The 21,645-nt window shown below is 47.3% G+C and overlaps 1 pseudogene; it reads left to right on the top strand.

Moving 5' to 3' along the window:
* Positions 1-9,884, top strand: part of LOC128937651 (CUB and sushi domain-containing protein 2-like) — a 139,221-nt pseudogene extending 129,337 nt beyond the window's left edge.
* Positions 9,885-21,645: the final 11,761 nt, after the last annotated feature.

Below are 21,645 nucleotides of genomic sequence, written 5' to 3' on the forward strand. Positions count from 1 at the left end.
TAATATCAATCTATTAAACATATTTATAAATATATTATTATAGTTATAAATATAAATATAATTGTATAATAAGTATAAATTATATATATTTATATATTAAATAAAATTACATCATATCATATTATAAGAAAATGCTATACTAAAACCATCCTAAAGAAAGAGAAAGGTGACATCAGAAAACCAGAAAAGAATGAATAATAAAAACCCGTGACAGACTCAGAGAGTCCAACACAACTGGCTGTGATTGGTCATTAATTAAAAACTTGGTTGCTTCTTTCTGCAGCAGGCAGGGATTTAAGGAACAGGAAGATCCATGTGTTCTCCTTGTTGCTGTGTGTTCCTTCAGAGCCAAATCCCATTTGTGTTCCAGAGGTACAGCAGGACCCGTGTGCCTGGAGGGCTCTGAGCTCTCCCATAAATCCCTTCCCTGTTTTTAACAGATCCCAGCCTCACGACGTGTGCAGATCCTGGAGTGCCTCTTTTTGGGATGCAGAACAATTCCCAGGGATACCAGGTATGGCCGTGGACGATGGGTGTGCCACAAAGCCAGCCCTGCTCGGTCCTTGGCCTGGATTCACGTGTCCTCCCATGGACTCCTGTGTTATCCTATGGATTCATGTGTTCTCCCATGGATTCCTGTGTTATCCCATGGATTTTTGTGTTCTCCCATGGATTCAAGTTTCCTCTCATGGATTATTCTGTTCTCCCATGGATTCATGTGTCCTTCCATAAATTAATGCCTCCCATCATGGATTCACATGTTACCCCATGGATTATCCTGTGGATTCATGTGTCCTTCCATGGATTCTTGTGTCTTCCCATGGATTAGTGTCTCTTCCCATGAATTCACATGTTATCTCATGAATTCACATGTTATCCCATGAATTTCTGTGTTGTCCCATGGATTCACGTGTTCTCCCATGGATTCATGTCTCCCCTGATGCATTAATGTCTCCTCCCATGGATTCATGTCCTTCTTCCATGGATTCTTGCATCTTTCCATGGATTATTGTCTCCTTCCATGAGTTCACGTCCCCTCTCATGGATTCTTGTGTTATCCCATGGATTCTTGTGTCCTTCCATGGATTAATGTCTCATCCCATAGATTAATGTGTCCTTCCATGGATTAATGTCTCATCCCATGGATTCATGTGTCCTTCCATGGATTCCTGTCTCCTCCTGGGAGCAGGACACCCCAACGTGCTCCTTTAGCCCTCTGAGTGGGTTTGCACAGCATTAATTAGGCAGTGCATTGTATCTGAAATTAATTACAGTGCTAATTAATAGTTGCTGCTATTCACATTAATTCCCATTAATTTTCAGGCCAAATCCTGCAGGTGCTTTTGCTAATCCCATCTCTCATCCAGCAGGAAATCGTTGGAATGGGGACAAAAATCCCACAGCGGCTCCCTTGGGGGGCTCCATTCCCACCCATTCCCTGCTGGGATAGTGGATGGCAGAGTGGATCCTTCCATTTTCCTGCTAATTAGTCACCTTAATCTTGAAGTTTAATTAATTTATTTTATGTTTAATTAATTTGCAGACACCATAAATGGGATTTTTGCTCAGCTGGGAGTGGAGCTGCTCCTGTGAGGGATGAGGTGGTGACAAGGGGATGGAATGAAAGTCTGGGAATCCCTGGGAAGCTGAGTGATTGTCTCCTGTTGGGACAGGTGGGAAGCATCCTGTTCTTCAGGTGCCAGAAGGGATATCTCCTGCAGGGCTCCACCACCAGGACCTGCCTGCCCAACCTGACGTGGAGCGGCGTCCAGCCCGACTGCGTCCGTGAGTCCTGGGAATGCCAACAGGGAGCTGGGGCCCTCAGCCAGGCTCTGCAAAAGGAATCCTTGCAGAAAATGTGTGGCATTTTAGGGAGAATTGGGGATTGCAAAGGCAGTTTTTAGTCTGGCACTCAGTTCTGGGCTCAGAGGTGTTTCAGCACCTTTTGGTTTTGTCTTTTTCCCTTAAAAATGGGGGTGGCCAATCCTGATTTTCAGCTCATCAGCTGGAGCCAGGTTCAGCTTTAGCCAGGAAGAGAAACCCAGCATGGGAAGCTCTTCCAGCTGGGAAAAATCCCTGTGAGCTGTGGTGTAGAACCTCTTCCAGGAGGGTTCCCCTGTTGCTGTCACCGTGTCACTTCTCACCCTCCCCGTGCCCACCTGGGTGGTTTCTCTCACCTGTTCTCCCTGTCCCCTCCAGCCCACCACTGCAAGCAGCCCGAGACCCCATCCCATGCCAACGTGGGTGCCCTGGACCTGCCCTCCCTGGGCTACACCTTGATCTACTCCTGCCAGAGCGGCTTCTACCTCACCGGGGGCTCCGAGCACCGCACCTGCAAAGCCGACGGCAGCTGGACAGGGAAGCCCCCCATCTGCCTGGGTGAGGGGCTGGCAGCACCAGCTGGGCTCTGAGACCCTCCCCAGGCTCTCAGCTTGTGGAGATCCTGGGCCTTGAGGTCCTTCAAAGGTGGTTTTCAACCTGCAGATAAACTCAAGATTCAGTTTTGGTGTCAGAACTCCAAGGAAGGAGAGGGGAGGTGTTTTCAGCCTTGATTTTGTTCCCTTAAAAGTTGTGGGATGGCCCAGCCTGATTTTCGCTTGGTGGGAGGGTCTCCATCACTGGTCTCCATTGCAGAATCCCAGAACATGGTTGGAAAAGGCCTTTGAGGTCATCAAGTCCAACCTGTGACCCAACACTCAGGTGCCACCTGCAAAGAGTCACCTGGGGATCTTCTGGGGAGTTTTTGGGTCTAGAAGAACCTGTACAGGACAAAAATTGTTTATCTCCCCCACATTTTACCTGCCACAGAGTCTTGGATGAAGAACTTATTCTGATCCATGGAAATGGAGCCCTGTGGCTCTCCTGGAGTGGGGTCACTCTGGACACTTGGGGTTGGAGCAGAGGGAAAGGCAGGACAGGCTGGGGACAGTGGCTGAAAGGTAGAGAGGGACCTGAGGGTGCTGAGGGACAGGAGCTGGCCATGAGCCAGGTGTGCCCATGGTGGATCAGGGATGGACCAGCAGGAGCAGAAGAAGGATTGTCCCCTGTCTTGGGCACTGGTGAGGGACACCCTGAGTGCTGTGTCCAGCTTTGGGCTCGTCCATCTGGGACATGGAGGGAATGGAGAGTGTCCAGGGAAAGGAACAGAGCTGGAAAAGTCCTGATGGAGCTGAGGGGGCTCAGCCTGGAGAAAAGGAGGCTCAGGGGGGACCTTGTGGCTCTGCACAACTCCTGACAGGAGGGGACAGCCCCAAATTGGGCTCTGCTCCCAGGGAACAGGGACAGGAGCAGAGGGAACGGCCTCAGGCTGGGCCAGGGCAGTTTGGGGTCGGATTTTAGTGAAAATTTCTGCACAGAAAGGGTGGTCAGGCCTTGGCAGGGGCTGCACAGAGAGGTTTGGAGCATCCAAGGAAAGCCTGGACGTGGCACTCAGAGCTCTGGGCTGGGTGACAAGCTGGGCATTGGGCACAGCCTGGGCTCTGTGACTTTGGGGGGCTTTTCCAGTCTCAGGAATTCTGGGTGGGCAGTGCCAGACCCCAGAACAGCACAGCATAGCATAGAATAGAATACAGTACAGTACAATGCAATGCTATGCAATACAATACAATACAATGCAATGCGATACAATGCAATAATGACCAGCTGTGCTTTGTCCCCTGGGCGTGGCACTCAGAGCTCTGGGCTGGGTGACAAGCTGAGCATGAGGCACAACTTGGGCTCTGTGACCTTGGAGAGCTTTTCCAGCCTCAGGAATTCTGCGGGGGCAGTGCCAGACCCCACAATACAATACAAAGCAATGCAGTGCAATGCAGTGCAATGCAATGCAAAGCAATGCAATTCAATGCAATGCAATGCAATACAATACAATACAATGCAATGCAATGCAATGCAATACAATACAATGCAATACAATACAATACAATACAATGCAATAGTGACCAGCTGTGCTTTGTCCCCTGTCCCAGCCGATGTCCGGCCCAGTGGGAGACCCGTGGGCACCGCGCGGGAGCCGCCGCTCGCCAAGGCCTCAGGTGAGGCTCAGGGGGCTCCTCCCCGTGGGCACAGCCCTAAAACCCCCTCAAATCCACCCTCCTGAATCCCCTCCTCTGTGTGAAAAATGCCAATCGCTTGTTTTTAACATTTTAAAAGTTTAATGGTAATAAAAGGGTTATAAAAATAGTAATATAATTTGAGTAATAATGATTTGGACAATTTGGATTAGGACAATATGAGACAATAGAGACAAAGAGTTATGTACAGTCTGGGTATCCAAAAAAGGACACCTGTTAACAAAGGATTAACCATTAAAAGCAACAGCCTGTTGCATATTCATACACCTCATACACGATGCATAAATTCCATTCAAACACAGGATTCTGTCTGGTCGGTCCCTACTTCTTCCTCTGAATCCTAACAGCACCTTAGAGGTGGGAAGAAGTTCGTTTCTTCTGATAAGAAGAATAAATTCTGTTTCTCTGAAAGATTTAGGTGTCCTGTGGCTGCTATCTCAGTGCAAGTCTTTTCTTTAAAAAAAAGTATCCTACATAGCATAGTTTCTATTTTAACGTTTTTTATATCCTAAAACTATATTTACCCACTACTTAAGAGAATTAATACAGCATCACTTTCTAACACAACACATATAATATTAATGTTAATATTTGAGAAAAGCCAATCATAAAATACATGCATTTTTCACACTCTGGAAACTGCCACATGCCCCATCCTATTCCATGGACAACAAACAGGATCCTTACAGGAGCTGAACATCAAGATCCATATTCCTCCCCACAGCATTCCAGCCCTTCCTGTACATTTATCCTTTTTTATTTTAAGCTTTCCTAATAAGTTTATTTGAGCTTTTCCTAATAAATTATTTTGGGGCTGGTTTGTTTTTTAAACTATCCTTGTGTTTTTGGTCACAACAGCCAAATTAAAGTTACTGGTTTTGTCTTTGTCCCTCATGGTGATGGCTCAGAGCAGGTGTGATTGAAGATACTTAAAATACAAAATATTTTTGAAATATTAAATATTTAAAACAATCTAATTATTATCAGTGAATTCAAAGAAAGACAGAAATCCTGCTCTGTTTTTTTTTTTTCCTGAAAAAATGGAAATGCTGCTGGGTATTTTTTTTCACATCTCTCACTGCTATAATTCCAGTGCCTGCAGATGTGTTTGCAAGGAATTCCCTGTGGAAAGGCTCCTACGAGTACATGGGGAAGAAGCAGCCAGCCATGCTCTCTGTCACCAGCTTTGACCCTGCCACCAGCAAGGTCAACGCCACCTTGATCGACCACAGCGGGGTGGAGCTCCAGGTGTCAGGTGAGGGACAGACAATGTGACCTTTGGGAGGGGGTGGCATTGGCACTGCCAGGGCCGTTCCCTGTGTGGGAACTCAGCACATCCCTTTGGATGTCCAGAGTTGCCGAGGACCCCATTGCGGGGCTCAGAGACCCTGGCACACAGCCCACAACACCTGGGGATTTGATTGTGACCCCTGGAGCAAGTTACCAGCATTGTATGAGGACCTGAAAGTCACACAGGTTTGAATGGTGTAATAACAAAATGATCACAGGGTGAAAATAAAGATTTTAGGATTTTTGGTATGGGGGTTATGGGGACAAGATGGAGGAACTTGGACGTTTCCAGCCTTTCTCCTTCTCCTTCTTGTTCTCCATTTTCTGCAGCGATGTTGGCACTTTGGGATTGGTTTAGAGTAGAAGTGCACTGTGTAACACAGGTGATGGGTATTGGGAATTAAGTGTAAATATGTTATAGGTAGTTTGTAGTATAAAAGGACAACACAGAGTGCCTGTGGCTGCCCTGCTGAGCAGATCTCGGCTGGGCAGAAAGAAAATTTTATAGATAAGAATTAATAAACAACCTCAAGACCAAAAAGTGAAGAGTCCAGACTCATTCTTCAGTTGCACGGGCCGAAACAGAGACACCCTGCACATCTTAGGGCAGAGAATATCAACAGCAACACGAGAGCACTGCTGGGATGTTGTGATAAAAGCCAATTCTGGATTGGATAGGTCATATTTTATGGGATTATCAGAGGTTATATTATATATAACACTATAAAATATAACCTATATCTATAATAGGTTCTATTTTATAGTGTTATCAGTACTGTGTCAAATCTTACTGGTGGACAATACATTCATGCTTAATTTATGGGTCAGTACAAGGTATTTTGCTTGTTTGTCAAACTTCTGTATTTTTAGTTAGTTTACATATTTTTTCTACTGATTCTCATGAGACAGCTCTTATTGTTTATACTGGTGCAATTATTTTTCACTCTAGGAATAGATCTTTATGTTAATGAATCTTTCATACCAAGATTGTTTTCTCATGGGAACTTGCAGCCATTAATTTAGGCCTGATTTTATGAGGCCTTTCTTTTATAATTTCTCTTCCTGTCTGCATCACTGGGACACCTCTAGGGCTGTGTCCACTTCTGGTCACTCATGGCCAGAGAGACATTGAGGGGCTGGAGTGTGTCCAGAGAAGGGAATGGAGCTGGAAAAGGGTTTGGAGAACTCCTGATGGGGCTCAAGGGGCTCCCCACAACTCCCTGACAGGAGAGGGGTCAGGCTCTGCTCCCAGGATGAAACAGCCTCAATCTGTGCCAGGTTGGATTTTAGGGAATATTTCTCCATGGAAACACCTTGAAGCTGCCCAGGGATGTTTGGAGTGCCCATCCCTGGAGGTGCCCAAGGTAGGACTTGGAGCTTTTGGGTAAAAACCATGAAATTATGTGAGCTGGACTTTGATGATCCCTGGGGGTCCCTTCCAGCTCATGATTCCATCAGTGCTCCATGTCCCTGCCCTCCTGAATATTAATTAAATATTGAGTTGAGTCCTTTCCCATGTGGAAAATACCTTCAGTATCCTGGGCTGTGTTTCCCACCACCAACTCAAATCCTGACGTAGTTTCTCTGCTCTCCCACTCAATTATTTCAAACCAGAGCTGACAAAATCCCATTTTTTTTCCAGGGATTTACAAGAAGGAAGACGTGCACCTGCTGCTCCAGGTGTACCAGATCATGGGGCCACTGGAGATATTTGCCAACAAGTTCAGGAATGACAAATGGGCCCTGGATGGACACGTGAGTGAACAAAACCCACCCTCCCATGGCTGTCCCAGCCTGGATTTCCCTTCCCTGGAGCTGAGGGATGATTCCCAGAGCTGGGAGGGGACATGTGGCACTTTTCCAGCAGGTGACAGCTCCTCCTGCAACAGGGGGTTGGTTTTATTGCCCTGGGGTTTGGAATCCATCATCTCCCAGATAATGCTGGAGGAGAAACCAACGGGATTTGTTCCCTGTGGATGTTTTACATCTGCTCAACATCTTGCTGGAAAAGCTTATTTTCCCTACTCCTCACCCTTTACCTGTGTCTGGGAGTTTCCCAAGCCCTTTAGGGATCCAAAGGAGCTTGGAAAAAATGTGGATCCAAGTGACCCATGGCCACTTTTTCCCCTCTCCCTCTGGAATCACCAATGTCCTCTCCAGTTTATCACAAACAAGATTTTTTTAGCTTCCCTTCCTTTGAGAATGGAGAATTTTCAGCTGTAGGGCAGTGAAACTCCTTAAAAAATGCCAGAATTTTCTGGGGAATTGCATCAAATTAATGCACTTGGAAGGGGCTGGGGTGAGCTGGGTATTAAATTCAAGGAAAAGTTGGATAAAACCATTGATTTCCACTCTCCACAGGTCTCGTCAGAGTCCTCGAGTGGCACCTTCGTGTACCAGGGCTTTGTGCGTGGCAAAGGCTTTGGGCAGTTTGGCCTCCAGAGACTTGGTAAAATTCTTTGGATTTGCACTTTTCCCCTCAATTCCAGAAGCTCCATTTTGGCCTGGTTGGGGGTTTCCAGACAGGGAATTTTTCTCCAATCCCTCGCTTGAATTTTCGGCGCTTTCCGAGTTCTGCTGAGCTTGGTGTGAGGTTTGTGGGAGACAAGCAGCACAAAACAAACAGCAAAGGATAAAATTTGTAATTTGGGAGCAAAATGAGGGATAACCAGGCTGCTGTCCAAAGGCAGGGAGAGTTTGGAAGCACAAACAACACCTGGATATATTTATTTCCATATTCCCAGATCCCTGCCAAGCCCAAATCCCATTCCCACCACAGCAAGTGTCTCCATCAGAAATCACAGAGGCTCTTGGGAGCTTAAACCCCCCAAAGTTTAAGCTCCTAAATACCACTTAAAGCATGGTTTGAGCTCTTTAATCCCTCAAGATTGCTGGAATCTCGTCACCTTTATGGATGCTCGTTATTGCAGCATTTCAGAGTCTCCTTAAAGCCCAACTTCATGCATCCAAGTTGGACATTTTTGGCAAAATAAATCAATTTATATATCTCTTTAATTGCAGATGTAAATAAATGATGAGCCCTAATAGGCTGGATTTCCATCCTTGCACATCCCTTTTTAAATTCCATTTTCCAACACCACTTCGCTCATTTTGCTGCTGGTGCCACCTGTACTTTGAGCCAAGGCCTTTTCCCCCAGCAAGGGTTTGGAAATGTGGGAAATGTGAAAGGAAAATGAAGGAAATGTGTTCATTTCTGCTGTGTTGCAGACATCAGCATGATGGAAAATGATCCTGAATCCATAGGCCACCACTTTGCATCCAACAGCAGCTCCGTGGCAGCCGCCATCCTTGTGCCTTTCATCGCCCTGATTATTGCAGGGTTTGTGCTTTATCTCTACAAACACAGGTGGGTTTGGGACAAGAATCCCAAAAGCTGAAAGAAATTCAGGGATTTCAGAGGAATTATCAGTGAGCTGGGCTTAAAATCATCCCCTTTAGGGCTGGTTTAATTCAGGAGGTGGGACAAAAACAGAAGGTTTGGAAGGTTATTGCAGGGTTTGTGCTTTATCTCTGCAAACATGGTTTTGGGGCAAGAATTCCAAAAGGTGAAAGAAATTTAGGAATTTGAGAGATATATCCGTGAGCTGGGCTTAAAATTCCCACCTTTAGAAATGGTTTAATTCAGGAGATGGGGCAGCAACAAAGAGGGTTTGGGAGATTGGGAGAGTAATTCCAAAAGGTGAAATAAATTCAGGGATTTGAGAGGAGTATCAGTGAGCTGGGCTTCGAATCCCCCTTTTAGGGCTGGTTTAATTCAGGAGGTGGGAAAAATAAAGCATTTCTTTGGATTTGGGATTTGGGAGAGGAGAGCAATGGTTTTTCTGGCCATTAATGGGATTTGTGGCCACATTTGGGAGGATAAAAAGCAAATTCCCCCCCTCCCTGTGGCTTTGAATGTGGTGTAAATTCAGTTTTGTCCTGATCAATGCTGCAAACCCCCAGATGGATTTTCCTGCCCCATCCCCACAGGTTTCCCCTGTCACTGCCCCCCCTCAGGGCTGTCATCTTGATTTCTTAAGATTTTCTAAGCATTCTGAGTTTACATTCATGTAACAAACTTTCTCACACACTTTCTGTAAATAACTCATTGTTTTGCATTCTTTTATGGAGGAGGAGAAATTTGCTGGACTGTTGGTTTGTCCAGCGTCATTGGAGAGGTGGCACTGTCACCCTCCAACCCATTGTCACTTTTGGAAACCTATAAATTTTAGAATCAGAAGATAAATTTTCAATTTTTTTATCTTGAAAGCAGCGCTGTGTGTGCATTGTGTGTTCCGTGTTGTGTAGTGACATCACCTGTGTGGGTTTTGTCCCCGATGCCACAGGAGGAGACCCAAAGTCCCATTCAACGGCTACGCCGGCCACGAGAACACCAACGTGAGGGGCACCTTTGAGAACCCCATGTACGACAGGAACCTGCAGCCCTCAGACATCATGGCAGGCGAGGCCGAGTTCACAGTGAGCACGGTGTGCACGGCGTATAGCGCCGTCCCCGCGCGGTGAGTGGGACACGGCCACCCCACGGTCACCAGTGGGCCCTGGGGGCTGTGGGGTCCTGGGATGAGGGGAGGTGGAAGGGGTTGGGAGCATGGAGTGAGTGGGGAGGTGGAATGGGTTGGGGTTGTGGAGTGTGTGGGGAGTTGGAAGGGTTTGGGGTCATGGAGTGTGTGGAGTTGGAAGGGTTCTCTTCGGATCATGGAATGTGTGGGGATCATGGAGTGCGGGGAGTTGGAAGGGTTTTGGATCATGGAATATGTAGGGTGTTGGAAGGGTTCTCATGGGATCATGAAGTGCAGGGAGTTGGAAGGTTCTCATGGGATCATGGAATGTGTGGGGAGTTGGAAGGGTTTGGGGTCATGGAGTGAGTGGAACTGGAAGGGTTTTCATGGGATCATGGAATGCAGGGAGTTGGAAAGGTTTGGGATCATGGAGTGCGGGGAGTTGGAAGGGTTCTCTTGGGATCGTGGAATGTGTGGGGAGCTGGAAGGGTTTGGGATCACGGAACGCATGGAGTTGGAAGGGTTCTCTTAGGATCGTGGATTGTGTGGAACTGGAAGGGTTTGGGATCATGGAGTGCAGGGAGTTGGAAGGGTTCTCTTGGTATCATGGAACATGGGGAGTTGGAAGGGTTCTCGTGGGAATCTTCATGGGATCATGGAATGCATGGAGTTGGAAGGGTTCTCTTGGGATTGTGGATTATGTGGAGCTGGAAGGGTTTGGGGTCATGGAATCTGTGGGGAGTTGGAAGGGTTTGGGGTCATGGAGTGTGGGGATTTGGAAGGGTTCTCATGGGATCATGAAGTGTGGGGAGTTGGATCATGGAGTACAGGGAGTTGGAAGAGTTTGGGATCATGGAGCGTGTGGGGAGTTGGAAGGGTTCTCATCGGATCATGGAATGTGTGGAGTTGGAAGGGTTTCCATGGGATTGTGGAGTGAGTGGTGTTGGAAGGGTTCTCATGGGATTGTGGAATGTGGAGAGGTGGAAGGGTTCTCTTGGGATCATGGAGTGTGTGGGGAGTTGTAAGGGTTTGGGATCATGGAGTGTGTGGTGTTGGAAGGGTTCTCATGGGATCGTAGAACGTGGTGAGTTGGTTTGGAATTATGGAATGTGTGGAGTTCCATGGGATCATGGATTGTGGGGAGTTGGAAGGGTTTGGGATCATGGAATGTGGAGTTGGAAGGGTTTGGGATCATGGAATGCATGGAGTTGGAAGGGTTTTCATGGGATTGTGGAGTACAGGGAATTGGAAGGGTTCTCTTGGGATCATGGAGTGTGTGGGGAGGTGGAAGGGTTTGGGATCATGGAATACATGGAATTGGAAGGGTTTCAGATCATGGAGTGTGTGGAGAGTTGGAAGGGTTCTCATGGGATCGTGGCATGTGGGAAGTTGGAAGGGTTTGGGATCATGGAACATGGGGAGTTGGAAGGGTTTTCATGGGATCATGGAGTGTGTGAGGAGCTGGAAGGGTTTGAGATCATGGAGTGTGTGGAACTGGAAGGGTTCTTATGGGATCATGGAATGTGTGGGGAGCTGGAAGGGTTTGGGATCATGGAGTGTGTGGGGAGTTGAAAGGTTCTCTTGGGATCATGGAATATGGGGAGTTGGAAGGGTTTGGGATCATGGAATGTGTGGGGTTGGAAGGGTTCTCATGGGATCATGGAATGCAGGGAATATTCCATCTGGAATGCTCCAATTTTAGGACACCAAAGCCCCTTCCCCAGAATTCCCATGTGCCATGACCAACCCCCTTGCTCCCCCAGATTCCCGTGGCCGGTGTCCAGTGTGGATGACGTTCCCACCTCACCATCCATTCATCACCTCCCTGCTCCCGCCCCGCCGAGGCCGCGGGGAAGCTGCTGCACCTCCCCGGAATTCCCGAGGGGCTGCTGGATCCACCTCCAACCTCCATCCTGCTGGATCTCCAAGCCAAAGGTTCTGCTCCGGCCCCGCTCCCAGACCTCGGGAAGGCCTGCTGGTCGGAAGGCTTTCCCCAGCTTCCCAAACTTTGGGAAGAGCTTGGGCCACAAAGAGGTTGTGCACAAGGTGCTGGATTCTGTGGAAAACACCTGGATGGGACAGGATGAGGATTTGTGTGTCTGGGTTATTTTTTTGGTTGGATTTTCTACCCCAGGGCTTGAGCAGAGGAAAGGTTTTCAAAGGGGAGCTTTCCAAACCTTGGGAAGCTTTTCCCCTCTTCCCTGTGTTTGGTTTTCCTTTGGGCATTCCTGGATTTACAGAAAACACCTGGACGGGACAAGATGAGGATTTGGGGTTTCTGGGTCATTTCTTGGTTGGAATTTTTACCCCAGGGCTGGAGCAGAGGAAGGGTTTTCAAATGCAAAACTTGGGAAGCTTTTCCCCTCTTCCCTGTGTTTGATTTTCCTTTGGGCATTCCTGGTTGGATTTATGGATAACACCTGGATGGGACAGGATGAGGATTTAGGGTTTCTGCATTTGGGTCTCTGGGTTATTTCTTTATTGGATTTTCTACCCCAGGAAGAGTTTTCCAAATGGGACCTTCCCAAAAGCTTTTCCCCTCTTCCCTGTGTTTGATTTTCCTTTGGGCATTCCCAGCTGGGTTTTTCCTGCCCCATGTTCCCCCTGATCTGAGCTGGGCCCAAATCCCTGATCAGGAATTCACTGCCAGGCGATTCCTGAAGGGACAGGAATATCCAAAGGGACAAAAATCCTCTCTGAAAAGAACTCCACACTAATTCCCCCAAAAGCTGCACAAATCCTTTGCCCTTTCCAGACTGATCCTCCAAAGGGCAATGCCAGAGGAGTTTTAATTCCCATCCTGAGCTGCTCCCTTTATTTCCCTGGGGCACTGAGGTTTCTCGGGATTTTGTGGGAGCAAAAACTCCAAAGGATCTTTGTGATCCAAAGTTTGCTTGGAGTCACTTTCTTTAGGATCAGGGGAGGCAGAAGTGCCATTCCCAGGTCACTGAGTCCAGGAGGCTCTGAGGAAAATCAGGATGAGCCCTTTGGAATGGGGGTTTCCATCCATGCTCCAGTTCCAGCATGGATCTTCTCCTCCCTGAAGCTCTTCCTGGGATAATCTGGGATATTTTTTTGTTATCCTTGATTTTCTGGGTGTAAATACATCAGTATTTTATTTTTGTTACTCCTGGCTCTCCCACAGGGAGCAGAATTCCCAGACTGCCAAAAAATGCCGCCTGTCCTCCCAAAAATGTCACTTCTCCTAAAAATCCCACCAAGGTGCTCTGATTTCTCCCTGGGAAGTGGGAGTTGGAGCCTGAGCCCTGATCCAGCATGGGCAGGGGTCAGGGAAATGTTCCCACATGGATTTGGGGAGGATCCCAGGATGAAATTTCATGGATTGGGATGGTGTCAATCCCATTGGGGCTCCAAAGGAATATTCCTTTCTTCCCTTGTCCCCCTTCCATCCTCCCAGGGCTGGAACCAGGCTGGGATAATCCCTTGGAATCCTTGGATCCCACCCTGCCTCCACTGGGCTCTCCTGGCCCATCCCTGATCTTTTCCAAGCTCAATTATCCCTAAAAACCCCAGAGCCCAACCCAAACCCCTGCCCTGCCACGTCCCAATCCCAATTCCAGGCCCCAAAATTCCAACAATCCCTGGAAGCAGAGCTTGGATCCATCCAGGTTCTTGTCCAAATCCCAGGGAATCCTCCCACACCTGGCTCCCACTCATTCCATGGAAAATCCAGGAGAAATTCATATCAGGAGTGCAAAATAAATCCAAAATATTTAAAATCACCCAGGCAGGGAGAAGGGGGAGCTCGACTTTAATGGAATTTGCTGCTTTGGATCCATGAATTCCCTTTTCCTGCTCTTGCCCAGGGAGCCAAGGAAGTGGGAAAAGGGGTTTATCCCATTTTTTTGCAAGCTGGCTGAGATCTGCTCCATGCCATTCTCCATCCTTGTGCCCAGAGGACTTGCATATGGTAAAAAAAAAATATGGGAAAAAGGGAAAAAAAACTAAAATAAAAGGGAAAAAATGAAGAAAAAAGGAAAAAAAAATGAAGAAAAAAAAGGGAAAAAATGAGAAAAATGATAAAAAACTACAAAAAAAGCTCAAATCCCTCTTTTGTACAGAGATATATTTTTATTAATTAAAAGTTTGTACAGCTAAAAAATAAATTAAAAAAACAAAATGTAATTTTTTTTTCATTATCGTAGGGAAAAAAGAACAAAAAAAGTAGTGAGAAAAAAAATCAGCTTTTTTTTTGTAAATGTAATAAAGTGTATAAATGGTTTCCATAAAAGTGTACATATGGAATCTCTCCATGCCCCTGGCTTGTCTGCAGAATTCCCAGTTAATTTATCTGTCTCTGTATATGAGGCTTTTCCGTGTGTTCCCAGCGTTCCCTGCGGAATTTCAAAGCTATTTTCGATTTTGGACTTCCAAATAATAAAAAATCTCGATTTTTGCATTGCTTTTTCTTACAGCCCCCTGGTGCTTTTTTTTCCTTTTCTTTCTTTTGGGGTTTTTTGTTTTGTTTTTTTGGGTGGTTTTTCTTTTTTGTGTGTGTGTGGGTTTTTTGGTTTGGTTTGGTTTTTTGTTTTTTGGGTTTTTTTGTTTTGTTTGGTTTGGTTTGGTTTTTTGTGGGGTTTTTTGGGGTGTTTTTTTTGGGTTTTGGTGGGGTTTTTGTGGAGTTTTTTTTTTTGAGCGTTTTTTTGGGATTTTGGTTGGGTTTTTTTGAGGTATGTGTGAATTCCAAAAGTTTTATCCCGGGATTTTCAGGATGTGCACACACCATTCATGCAAGGATGGAGTTTCCCGACTTTTCCAGCACATCACGATTTCAGGAAAGGGGAAAATCCGAGCAGATTGGGTGAATTTGGATGAATGGATTTGGCTTTTCCAGCGGGATTTTATCAGCGATATCCCAGGGGAAAGGAGAACGGGACCCTTCCCCCTTCCCAACCCCCGCATTCCTTTTCAAGGAGCCCCAATTTGCCTTAATGAGGTTTTAATTAACGCCTCCTCTCTCTCCGTGCCCGGTGATTGGCAGGAATTAAGTCGGGATCGAGGAAATTTGGGATGAAAAAGGCCCTGGAGGATCTTTGATGTCCCGCGGCTGCTCCCGTGTGGATTTGATGCTCCCTTGCTTTTTATTTGGCTTTTCAGACGCTTCATCCTTGGATTTATCCTTGGATTTGTCCCCTCCTTGGCTCGGTTTATCCAAAACAAGGGTCAAGGAGGGAGCTGAGCTTTTTTGGGATGGGGTTCCTTGGGATTTTGGGGCAGCAGAAAGGATCCTGCTGGATTTCCATGGATTCACGGGAAGGGAAGGGGATCCAAATGCTTTTGGAGCTTCCCAGAGGAGCTGGGGCTGCCCCATTCCGGGAGTGTTCAAGCTTGGAGCAGCCTGGGATGCTGGGAGCTGTCCATGGCCATGGAATTTTGGTGGAATTGGATCATCCTTAAGGTTCCTTCCAACCCAAACCATTCCAGGATTATTCTTCCTTCCAATTCCCAAAATTTCCCTCTGTATTTGGGGTATTCTTCCTTCTTCCAATTCCCAAAGCTTCCCTCAGTGTTTGGGGTTTAATCCCCAACCCAGGCTCAGCTTTTTTGGGGGCGTTCTTCAGGAGAAAATTCCTCATTTCCCAAGCTTTTCTTTTGCCACCAAGTTCCAGCCCTGGAATCTCCTCCAAAACTGGGATTTGGTGATTTCCAAAGCTTTCCCAACCCCTCTGGAAGGAAAGATCCCAAAAATCTCCCGGATCTTCCAGTGGCTGCTGATTGAGGGAGAGACCAGCAGGGAAAATGGGAGACCTGGAGCTGCCACTGGGAATCTTTTGGGGGAAAAAACAGGGAGAGACCAGCAGAGAAACTGGAAGGAGCTGGAGCTGCCACTTGGGAATATTTTGGGGAGAAAAACCAGGGAAAGACCAGCAAAACCTCCACCAGGAAAAAAAATTCCATGGAGAAAGCAGCAGGACAGGAGCTGGAGCATCCCCTGGGCATTTTTTGGGGGGAATAAAAGTGGGAGAGCTGGAAGGAGCTGGAGCATCCACTGGGAATCTTCTGGGGGGAAAAAACACGAAAGGAACATCAGGGAAATTGAGGATTTCTTCAGGAATATCCCATGGGATTCCTCAGCAGGATCCTTGCCCTGATGGCAGGAGTTGTCTCATTAAAAAAAAAAAAAAATCCAGGAGATATTTTTAATTAGGATTTTCTTCTTTGAAAATGAATCCCAATTCCTTCCATCTGCCAGCCTGGAATATTCCAAGCTCCAGTAAAAACAAGTGGGAAACTCCCCATGAGGAGAGTGGAAGTGCAGGAGGGATGGAAAAGATGAAATCATTGCCTTCTCCCACGTGGGATTTATAAAATAAACTATAAATTATATATCTCTTTAATTAAATGTCACTTGAAAGATCACTTTAACTCAGCCTGAGGATGGAGGGATAAAGGGGTGTTAGGGATAATAATAATAATTCTAAATCCAGGAATTATTGCTCCATTTGCCCTTTCCAGCGGCAATTCCAGCTGATTGTGGAACAAATCCTTGGGAAGCCTTGGGAATTCTTGGCCTCTCTCCCATTAAAGGGTGATTAAATTCAGATAAAATCCCCTTCCAAACTGGAAGGGCGTGGTTGGATCTTCCCAAGGGAATTCAGGACACAAGAGGTTAAAAGGGAGATGGCACAGAGGGGAGTTCTGTGCTCCTTTTCCCTTTATTCCCCTTTTTTTACCCCTTTTTTTCCTCTTTTTCCCCCCTTTTTTTTCTCCTTTTTTTTCCCTTACCCCCTCCCCTTTTCCCCCTTTTTTTTCCTCCTTTTTCTCCCTTTTTTTCCCCAATTTTTTCCCTTTTCCTTCGCAATTCCCCGTTTTTTCAGCAGGGAGAACACGGCTCATCAGCAGAACCGAGCCACTGGGATTGTAACTATTGATTTTCCCTGTTTTCACCACTTCTCAGTGCCTGGAAAACATCATTGGAGCCAGCACTGGGCACTTTGGGACAGCTTTGGGATTGCAGGCGCTGTCCTGGAGCGTTCCTTTGGAAATCTGCCAGGAAATCTGGCAAAAAATGGGAAAAATTGTTTAAAATCTGTGTTTAGGCACAAAAAAAGAGCTCAGGGTGAGGCTGATGGAGCTGCTTGAACCTGGAGTAGCTTTGCCCTGGATGTGGGATCAGATGGGAGGAGCTGCCACAATCAGCAAAATTCCCAATTCTTTTTGGGAATTCACACTCTGGAAGGCCAAACCGCTTGGAATTGGACACAAATCCATGGATGAACTGCACCACTCCCACCTGCCAGGAGCTGGAGCACCTGGATGCGGCCCCTTGATCCCAGCTCTGAACTTCCCGGCATCCATGGCAGGATGGTCCTTACGGTCCCTTCCATCCCAAACCCCAATTCTTCTTGGGAATTCACACCCTGGGCAGCCAAACCGCTTGGAATTGGACACAAATCCATGGATTAACTGCACCATTCCCACCTGTCAGGAGCTGGAGCACCTGGATGCAGCCCCTTGATCCCAGCTCTGAATTTCCCAATCTTGCTGGAAGCAGCTCCTGCTGCTGGCACTGCCACGCCAGAAGGTTCTGGCTCCAAAAATCCATTCCCTGCTGGATTTGGGATTTTTTTTCCCTCCATTTTCTCGTTGGTGCTGCCATTCCTTCTGCTGGGAATGGAGAGATTTCAAGCAGGAGCAGCTTCATCCCAAACCAGCAGCTCATTCCTCACAGGAATGTCATGATCCCGTGATGGATGAAGGATTCCCAAGCACAACTTGGGAAGTGTCCAAGGCCAGGATGGAAAAACCATGGCAGGATGGTCCTTAAGGTCCCTTCCATCCCAAACCCCTCTGGAATTCTCTGCTGCTCTCAAGGAATGGTTTTAGGGCAGGACGATGCTGCCAAGCTGGGCTGGGCTGGGCTGAGCTCCTTTGGAAAAACCCTTGGAAAACAGATGGGAACAAAATGGTGTTGGCAGCAGAGAGAGGTTTAAGGATATCACATCCCAAATTTTGGCAGCCCGGGGAGGTGACCGGAGCAGGGACAGCTGCCAGGATTTGAGGGCAAGGCAGGGAAAATCACAACAGGAATCTTGGGAATTGGGATTTTGGGAATTGGGGTTTTGGGAATTGGGGTTTTGGGAATTCTTCAGAAGTGCTGGGGCAGAACCCCAACCCCCATCCTCTGCCAAGGCCTGGGGGTTAATTAATGCCACAACAAACCCTCATTAAGAGGCTTAATTAATATTATTTCATTTTCAGAGAGGAGGCAGCTGTTCCCTGCTTCCCATAGAGGGAGGGTTGTGCAGGAATTGTCCTGCAGGGATACCTGGGATGGGATCTGGGGTCAGGTTTGGGTGCAGAGGGAGGGGATCCAACATTCCAGCCACGTCCCCAAGGATTTTCCAAGCCCTCATCCCATCAGCAGCATCCCTGTCAGTGGGCTCCATGGAAGGATGGATGTGGGAAGGTTGGATTTGATGATTCTGGAGATCTTTTCCTACCATCACAATTCCATGGTGCTTTCCATCCCTGCTTTCTGCCTGGGTGCCACCCCTGTGTGTGACACCTCTGTCCCCTCCTGTCACTGCCGGGCCAATCCTGCTCTTCCCCACCTTTAATTTGGGCTCTCAGGATTTTCCAGCCTCATTCCCGCAGCCAATTCCATGGAAATGGATGGAAGTGAATTCCCTGTGACTCCTCGTTCCCTCCTCTCACCCTGCACGAATCTTGGAGCTATTTTGGGCAGAGCATCCAAAATTTGCCCTTTTTTCTTGGAGAAGCTTCCTGAACTTTGGGCATCCTCCTTGTGGACCTGGGAGCACCTTCCTGGTGTTTTGATGGAGTTTGGGATTAATTTATCCCAGATCCTACAACATTCCAGCAGAACAAAACACTTTAAAAACAAAACCCTTTCTTTAGGAGGCAAAAAAATTAAACCCATCAAACAATAATCTAAGAATAAAAATCAGGAATTTTATGGCACCCTCAATAACGAACTCTGTCCTCAGAAGCTCATTTACGTATTTAAGCCCTTGTTTAATATTCTAATTAGCAGTTAATCAGCTATCGAGAGAGAACAAACGGTGATTAGCTCATCTTCACCTCCTCCAGGTGATTTGGGCTCATCAGCTTCGCGAAACTTTCCTGATATTCCTGAATTATTCATGGCCACGGGAATGTCCCGGGGTGGGATTTCAGGTGCATAACCGAGGGGGACATGGTGCCTTTTGGGGAAAAGGATGCTTTGGATGGGATTTGGGGGAAAAATTCCTCGCTGGGAGGGTGGGAAGGGGCTGGGATGGATATTTCAGGGGAGCTGTGGTTGCCACATTCCTGGAAGTGTCCAAGGCCAGGTTGGAACAACTTGGGATAGTGGGAGGTGTCCCTGCCCATTTAATTTAATTATTCCAGGCTATCATTTATCCCAATTCTTCCTCTTTTCCCATAGCTTTCCAAGGAGCTGGGAAACAAAAGAAAGCTCCTGCTGGAGGTCTGGAGGAGGAACTGGTGCAATCCCAAATGATCCTCAATTCCCTTTCCCTTCTTCTCTTTTTCCTTTCCCATCCCACCAAAGACGGGCAGGACGCTGCTCTCCTCCTCCTCTATTCCCAGGGAGCAGATTCTCAAAACTCTTGGAATTAATTTGGAAAGATTCCACCTGGTTTTGCCTGGAAAAGAAGCCCTGCCTGGCCAGGCTTTGGATCTTGAGGTTTGGCTGTCTGGGAGCAGGGATCAGCTGAGGTGACAAGGACTGGGCTGGCTCCCAGGAGAATCCATGAGGCACGAGCAGGTGGGAGAGAGAGAGGCAGGAGCTCCAGACAGCTGCTTCCCGGAATTTTAATTAATTCCCGAGCTTTTTAGCCTTCCCAGACGCCGGCTTTGCCAGGCTCCGGATTCCTGCCGCCTGCCAGGATGGATCAGGAAGGTCAGAGCTGCTCCTTGCCAAGCAGAGCTCCCTCACTGCTGCCCTCAGCGATTTCGGGGAAGCTCTGCTGCCTCTGGAAGGTGCAGGATCAGCTGGAGCAGCGTCCCTGGATGTGCTGGAGCTCACCCATCCCATCCCAGGCTGTGCTGTGTGGGACTGAGGAGCTCCCAAGGATTCCTGGAAACTCCTGGATGCCCAGGATGCTCCAAAGGCACAGCAGAGCTTTTCCTGCTCTGTCCTGGGAAGTGGCTTTTCCCTGCTCAGCCCTGATCCCACCTGGAAGTCGCTTTTTCCTGCTCCAGGACCAAAACCCAGCCCCTGATCCTACCTGGAAGTGGCTTTTCCCTGTTCCAGGACCAAAACTCAGCCCTGTTCCCACCTGGAAGTGTCTTTTCCCTGCTCAGGCCCTGATCCCTCCTGAAGTGGTTTTTTCCCTGCTCCGGGACCAAAACCCAGCCCGAATCCCACCTGGAAGTGTCTTTTCCCTGTTCCAAGACAAAAATTCAGCCCGTGATCCTTCCTGGAAGTGACTTTTCCCAGTCCCAGGACCAAAACTTGGCCCTGATCCCTCCTTAAGTGGCTTTTTCCTGCTCCAGGAACCGAATTCAGCCCTGATCCCACTGGAAGTTGCTCTTCCCTGCTCCAGGACCCAAATTCAGCCCCTGATCCCACCTGGAAGTGACTTTTCCCTGCTCCAGGACCAAAACCCAGCCCCTGATCCTTCCTGGAAGTGGCTTTTTCCTGCTCCAGAACATAAACTCAGCCCTGATCCCACCTGGAAGTGGTTTTCCCTGCTCCAGGACCAAAATCCAGCTCCCAGCCCCTTCCATCCCTTCCATGTCCGTCCCAAAAGCGGGAAGGGGTCAAAGGAAGGGAATTCCCCCTTTTCCCCCCTCAGCCCGGTGCCGGGGGATGCTCCAGCCCCTTCCTGAAGGAAATCCGCGTTTTTCGGGAATATCCCAGGCTGGAAGAGCCAATTCCACGGGTTGGCAGCTCCCTCTCGTGGGGAGAAAAGGCAGGAAGAGCTGGGATGTGGCCCAGATGTGTGGCACAGCTGGAGCGGGATTTCTCAGAGGGGTCGGAAAATGGGAATTTTTTTCCAATGGGAATAAAGACACTTTATAGAACTTTTGAGACTTTAAACTTAGGGCTGTCTAATTAGACAGAGACTAAAAAGCCTAACCTAAATAATTCACTAGATAAAGAAGAGAACAAAGAAAAAAATTGCTTTTATGGAGTGTTTTAGTAAGACTAAAAACCTCTTACCCCAACTCAGTTTTTCTCTGAAAAAGCTTTGTTATTTTACCTTTTATTTAAACTTTTCTGTTTCCAATACTACCTCAGAAGCCATCCTGTTATTTTATGTCAACTTCTACCCTCAAAATTTTGCACCGCACCACGGCCTTGCTTAAATCCAAAGAAATCCACAAATCATTCCACTTATTAAGAATCCAGCTCGGTTTTATTGTCCATTTTTCCAAAAGTTAGTGTTATCCTCATCACAATTATAAAATATCCCTATTTTACAAAGATTTACAGCTCTGGGAGTGACCAAGTTGGAGCTGGGAATTCTCTTAAATAATCAAACCATGATTTTGGTTTTGGGGGTGGGGCTTGAAAAATTCCAATTTAAAAAAGAAAAGGGAAGGCTAAAAAGGGAATTTTTATCAGCTCCTTCAAACATCACAGGGAATTATAAAATTTATTCCTTTTTTTTTTTTGGCGGTGGGGGGAAAGGCTGCAGGGAGCAGATTTGAAACCCCATGGATGGAAACAGGATTAGAGGCCCTGATTCTGGTTCACATAAAGATCTCTTTACAGATTCTGGCAGCACAGAGGAACCCTAAAGTATATTTAAGTAAAATGTATGCTGCCA

This window comes from Melozone crissalis, unplaced genomic scaffold, assembly GCF_028551555.1.
Source record: "Melozone crissalis strain CALT ecotype California unplaced genomic scaffold, PUWL_Pcris_2 ptg000020l_1, whole genome shotgun sequence".
NCBI classification, from domain to species: Eukaryota; Metazoa; Chordata; class Aves; order Passeriformes; family Passerellidae; genus Melozone; species Melozone crissalis.